Source organism: Chiloscyllium punctatum, chromosome 51, assembly GCF_047496795.1.
Source record: "Chiloscyllium punctatum isolate Juve2018m chromosome 51, sChiPun1.3, whole genome shotgun sequence".
Lineage (NCBI taxonomy): Eukaryota > Metazoa > Chordata > Chondrichthyes > Orectolobiformes > Hemiscylliidae > Chiloscyllium > Chiloscyllium punctatum.
In genome coordinates this window covers 39132976-39139266 of record NC_092789.1, presented here as the reverse complement: position 1 = coordinate 39139266, position 6291 = coordinate 39132976, and positions in this window count along the sequence as shown.

The window sequence follows — 6291 nt, the reverse complement described above, 5'->3', positions numbered from 1 at the left end:
CAACCAATGCCTCCGCTGTTTCCTCAGCCACCTCTCTCAGAACTCTAGGATGTATCCCATCGGGGCGAGGAGATCTATCAATTTTAAGACCTTTTAGCTTTTCTAGCACTATCTCTTTTGTAATGGCAACCATACTCAACTCAGCCCCCTGACTCCCTTTAATTGTTAGGATATTACTCATGTCTTCGACTGTGAAAACTGATGCAAAGTACTTTTTAAGTTCTCCTGCTATTTCTTTATCTCCCATCACTAGGTTTCCAGCATCAGTTTGAAATGGCCCAATGTCTACTTTTGCCTGTCGTTTGTTTCTTATGTATTGAAAGAAACGTTTACTATCATTTCTAATATTACTGGCTAGTCTAACTTCATATTTGATCCTCTCCTTTCTTATTACTCTCTTTGTTATCCTCTGTTTGTTTTTGTAGCCTTCCCAATCTTCTGATTTCCCACTGCTCTTGGCCACTTTATAGGATCTCTCTTTTTCTTTAATACATTTCCTGACTTCCTTTGTCAGCCATGGCTGTTTAATCCCTCCCTGAATAATCTTTGTTTTCTTGGGGATAAACCTATGTACAGTGTCCTCAATTATACCCACAAACTCCTGCCATTTTTGCTTTACTGCCTTCCCCGCGAGCGTGTGCTTCCAGTCTATTTCCGTCAGTTCCTCTCCAATGACATCATAATTCGCTTTATTTAACTAGAACACCATTACATCCGATTTTGCCTTCTCTCTTTCAAACTCCAGACTGAACTCTACCATATTATGATCGCTGCTTCCTAAGGGTTCCCTTACTTTAAGATCTTTTATAAAGTCTGGTTCATTGCAAAGCACTAGGTCCAGAATAGCCTACTCCCTTGTTGGCTCCATGACAAGCTGTTTCAAAAAGCCATCCTGTCAGCATTCCATGAATTCACTTTCTTTGGATCCACTAGCAACATTATTTATCCAGTCCACCTGCATATTGAAGTCTCCCATGATCACTGTGACCTTGCCTTTCTGACATGCCTTCTCTATTTCCCAGTACATGTTGCGCCCTTGGTCCTGACCACTGTTAGGAGGTCTGTGCACAACTCTAATTATGTTTTATTTTGCCTTTGTGGTTCTCAGTTCCACCCACACAGACTCCACATCCTCTGACGCTATGGCATTCAGTGCCATAGATTTAATTCTGTTCTTAACTAACAAGGCAACCCCACACCCTCTGCCGACCTCCCTGTCTTTTCGATAAGTTGAAAATCCTTGGACGTTTACCTGCCGTCTTGACACCCCTGTAACGAAGTCTGTGATGCCTACCACATCATAACCATTCACTATGATCTGTGCCATGAGTTCATCTGCTTTGTTACGAATGCTTCGAGCATTCAGGTAAACTGCCTTAATGCTAACTTTCTTATCATTAGAGATATTGGAAGTCATATGATGTCCTAGGTTATCCTCGCATTTTTCTGCATTCCCAGCCTGCGTCAATTTTAAATCCACCTGGACAAATGCTATCCTGCTGCTTATCTTTCCATTTAACTCCATACTCCCTGTTGCTTTCACTTTCCCTTCCCCCCAACTCAGAAGTTTAATGTCCTACTGACCACCCTATTATCCTCTTCGCTAGAACATTGGTACCAGATCGGTTCAGGTGGAGACCGTCCAAATTTTACTGATCCCCCAGTTCCAAAACTGATGACAATGCCCCATGAAGTGGAATCCCTCTTTCTCACACCAATCCCTTAGCCACTTGTTTCCTTGCCTAATGTTCTTGTCCCTATGCCAATTGGCACGTGGGTCCGGCAGAAATCCGGAGATTATGACCCTTGAGGACCAGTGATTCAATTTCCTGCCTGGTGCTTCGGAATCCCCAAACAAGTCCTCCCCCCTAGTCTTGCCTATGTTGTTAGTACCAACGTGGACAACAACAACTGGATCCTCCCCCTCCCGCTCCAATATCTGTTCAAGCCAGTCGGAGAAGTCCTGCACCCTGGAACCAGGCAGGCAACACACCATGTGAGTCCTCTGATCCGGCTTGCAAAGGATACTATCTGTCCCCCTAATTATAGAATCGCCTATAACCACTACTTGTCTATTAACTCCCCCCTCTTGAATGGCCTTCTGCACCATGGTGCCTTGGTCAGTTGGCTTATCCTGTCCAGAGCCCTTTTCCTCATCCGAAAAGGGAGCAGAATCTCATACCTGTTGGACAAAGGCAAGGGCTGAGGCTGCTCCACTCCTAAACTCAGGTTCCCCCTCCCTGCCTCACTTACAGTCACACTCTGATGAGCCTGATCGCTAGCTGAATGGGAGTTACTTCATCTCCCAGGTGTGACTGCCTCCTGAAACAAAGCGTCCAGGTAACTCTCCCCCTCCCGAATGTGCCGCAGTTTTTGAAGCTCAGATTCCAGATCATCAACTCTGATCCGGAGTTCTTCCAGCAACCAACATTTGCTGCAGATGTGGTCACTGCCATTCACAATGGGAGCAGCCAACTCCCACATCATACAGCTACATCACATCACCTGCCCAGCCATCTCTGCTTAGTTAATTAATTACTTAGTACAAGTGTGAGTTAGAATACTTTCTGATACGTCTCTTCTATAGTCATAAATATATAATATATATATATATATATATATATATATATAAGAATATACCAGAGAGGTATCAGAGAGGTATACACACACAAAAACAAAGTAAATGTTTAACCAGTCACTGGGAAAGAAATAGAAAATCCTTACCTTAAAAAAAATGTACTTAAGGAGGTTAGAGGAGGAGGGTGGGTGGGAGATAGTATAGGTGTAGAATCTCGGGTTTAGCCGCCTTCCTGATCTTTATACTCACTGCTTTCCTTCCCGGCTGCCCCTCTGGTAGACGTCACGTCCCCTGCTGCTCCCGTTCTTTCTGTGACGAGTTAGAGAAAAAAAACACCGCTGCCCACTACAGGTAAGTAATTTTAAAACAAACTGTCTTACTTTAGCTGTAGTATTCCGGGTTGGTTTTTACTCAGCCGCTGCTCCCACTCCATGTGATGTCATTGTTTTGTGTCCTTTTGACGATGCATATCAGTGAGTTTTTTCTTTGTCTTCGAATTTCTAATTGCCATCCAAATGAATTCAAACTTATTCAGATGTTGTCCCTGAATATCAGAGCTACACCATTTCTTTTACCTTCCTGTCGGTCCTTCCGAATACTCTGAAACGCTGGAGAATTAACTCTCTGTCATGGTCATCCTGTAACCATGTCTTCGTAATGTCTACTAAAATATATTCATTCGAAATGAGTTGTGCTGTGAATTCATTGACCTGATTACGATTTCAGGTAAAGTGTCTTAATGGTAGTATTCATACTCTCATGATTTCGAACACATCTCGAAATATCTCCTGAGTTATCCATCCCTTTTTAATTCTTACATTGATTAGAGTGGTGCTGCAAAAGCAGAGCAGATCAGGCAGCATGCGAGGAGCAGGAAAATCAACGTTTCGGTCAAAAGCCCTTCATGAGGAATAGAGGAAACGTGTCTGCAGAATGGAAAGACAAATGTGAGGGTGTGGGGGTGTGGAGAAATTAGCCTCCAGTACAATTCGTGAATGGTGGTGAGGATGGAGGAGATAGTTCAGAGAAGAAGCTGGGGGACTGTAGCAAAGAATACAATGCATGAATGGGGTGGGGATGAAGGTGATACGTCGGAGAGGTGGGTAGAGTGGTATAGGTGGAAAGGAAGATAGGCAGGTAGGACAGGTCATGGGGCAGTGCTGAGCTGGAGGTTTGGAACTGGGGTGACGTGGGGGAAGGGAAATGAAGAATCTTCCTTTCCACCTATCCAGCCCACCCTCCTCTATTTCCAATCACCTTCATCCCCACTCCATTCTCCCATTGTACTCTTTGCTACCTTCCCCACCCACCTCTCTGACCTATTACCTTCATCCCCACCCCATTCACCGATTGTACTCTATGCGACTTTCTTTCCACCCCCACCCTCTCACATTGATCTCTCCACTTTGCAGGCAGCATGCCTCTATTCCTGATGAAGGGCTTTTGCCAGAAGCACTGATTTTCCTGCTCCTCGGATGCTGCCTGGACTGCTATGCTTTTCCAGCACCACACTAACTTATTTAAAGAGGTAGCCTATCCACACATTGGGGGCTCTAGAACAGGGGTCATTTTCTGCGATTTAGGACGAGACTGTTCAAGTGAGATTTTCGAGAGAGCTGCTACACGTAAAGGGTGCGAAATATTTGGAAAACTTGCACAAAAGGCAGAAGTTGCTGAGTCAATTATTAATTTTAATGATTTTTGCTTCACGCCAAGATTTAAGGGGTATGAAGTAAAGGAAATTAACTTTGAACTGTGAATTTTGGCCTAGAGACGACTGGAGTGTAGACTAAGTGGAACGAAATTTTGGAAAAGTTCTAAGAGTCCTATCATATAGCTTGCGGTCTGGCAGGACTGTTAACAAGATGGGGAGGATGCTGAAGGACTTGGGCAGAAGAAGAGAGTGGAGAATGAAGTGACTGATCGAAAACAAGGACAGAAAATGTGAGGTTACGAATGTTCATAAGATGTTGAGATGTGCAAACTATATTCTAAATTGGGAAGGGTTTGATAAGAGGGCGAGTTGGCCAGAAAGGAAGTGTCTAAAGACAATATTTTTAATATTTATGTCAAAAACCACTACAGATTTTTATCCATATTTATTTTTAATCGTTGTGTCAATTCACATCGAATAGCCATATTTGTCTCCAAGCTTTCGCAACAAGACAGCCAACTGTAATGTTAAAATGGTATACAATGTGGAAAGAAAAGACCGAGATGCAATTTGATTGCAAGGAGAAGGGGTGTAGAATGTTTTCTCAATTAGGGAGGAATTCGGAATTTTGAAGCCATGTGAGAGTTGTGAGTCCTGTTTCGGAGTTTCTATAGTTTGGTTTGCAGGTTCACTTGGAGGGAAGGAAGACATTCATTTTGACAGTGCTAGAATGAAAATCCATGGATATATGCTAATGCTGTGCAAGGATCTAGTCGGATTCTATTTGGAATATCGTATGTCAATTTGTCTAAATCGTCGTGACAGGGCGTGTCATTGTAACCAGGAGCAGGAGTTAATCTTGCCGTTTGATTAGATGACTGATCAGACTGAAGGGATATATCACCAAATTCTTGAATTGTCCTCTGAACTTACTCTGAGTCACGACGTAGGTTCCAGTGTTTGTGGAGCAACTCAGGAGCTGGAGAATAAATCCTAATTCTAGGACATATTCGGGCACATAAATCAAATAGCCCAGATTATCCATTCTTTCAAGCATTGCATTCACGGCAAACACTACCCACAGCAGGATGAAGTTGCCAGAAATCAGAAACATAAGAACAATTGACTTTCTTCGGTTCTCCATCTCCAAATCTCTCGGACTCTCCCCAATGCTGTGCGCCCGGAGTCTCCTGCGGGCTCTGCTGCTCACTACAATATGTCTGACAGTGAAAATGTTGAGCAGCAGGATCAGGAGGAATGGGAGACAGGGTGTGAGAATGTAGTGAACAATTTCAATTATGGCCCATAACTCTAAATTATCATCACTCAATTCTATACCACAAAACATAGGATGATTAGATAAACGATAATTGCCGTTATACATAAAATACCAGCTGATATTATTTAAACAGCTGAGTACAGTCACTGTTCCGAGCACAACCGCCGCTGTCTTCTCACTACAATATTTAGTTTTGAACTTCTGGCAACGAATGGCCACCAAGCGGTCGAAGGTGAATGTTACGGTGAACCAGACTGAGCAATCGGATGCTGCATAAAGCAGGACAGCATGAATGTTGCATACATCTATAACCTCCAAGAAAATAAAGACGTCTGAATAAACAATCGGAATATGTCTCAATATCAGGTCAAGGATGACCACCAGTAAATCTGCCATTGCCATGGCCATCAGATAGAGAGTGACACAACTGGAGAGTCCACACTTCCCACGGAACAGGATCACAATCGTCACTATATTAACTGTGGAATTGGAAACTTTGATATAAGATTTAAGGTTTGATGAGGGAAGAAACTGCAATCATCAACTTTCACTCCATCCATCAGTGGTGCACTGTGTTTCCCATTCAGAAAGCACATTGCAGAAAAATCAACGAATACCTTCCAAATTCGCATTCTGCACTCTGATGTATATAATTAGTTAAAATAACGTTATTGGAGAAAGTGACGAAAATGTTGTGTCGGAAATTCACAGCCTGTCATGGAGCATCCAAGGAGCAGCAGACTCAACATTTCGAGCATAAGCATTCATCAGCAATCAGGG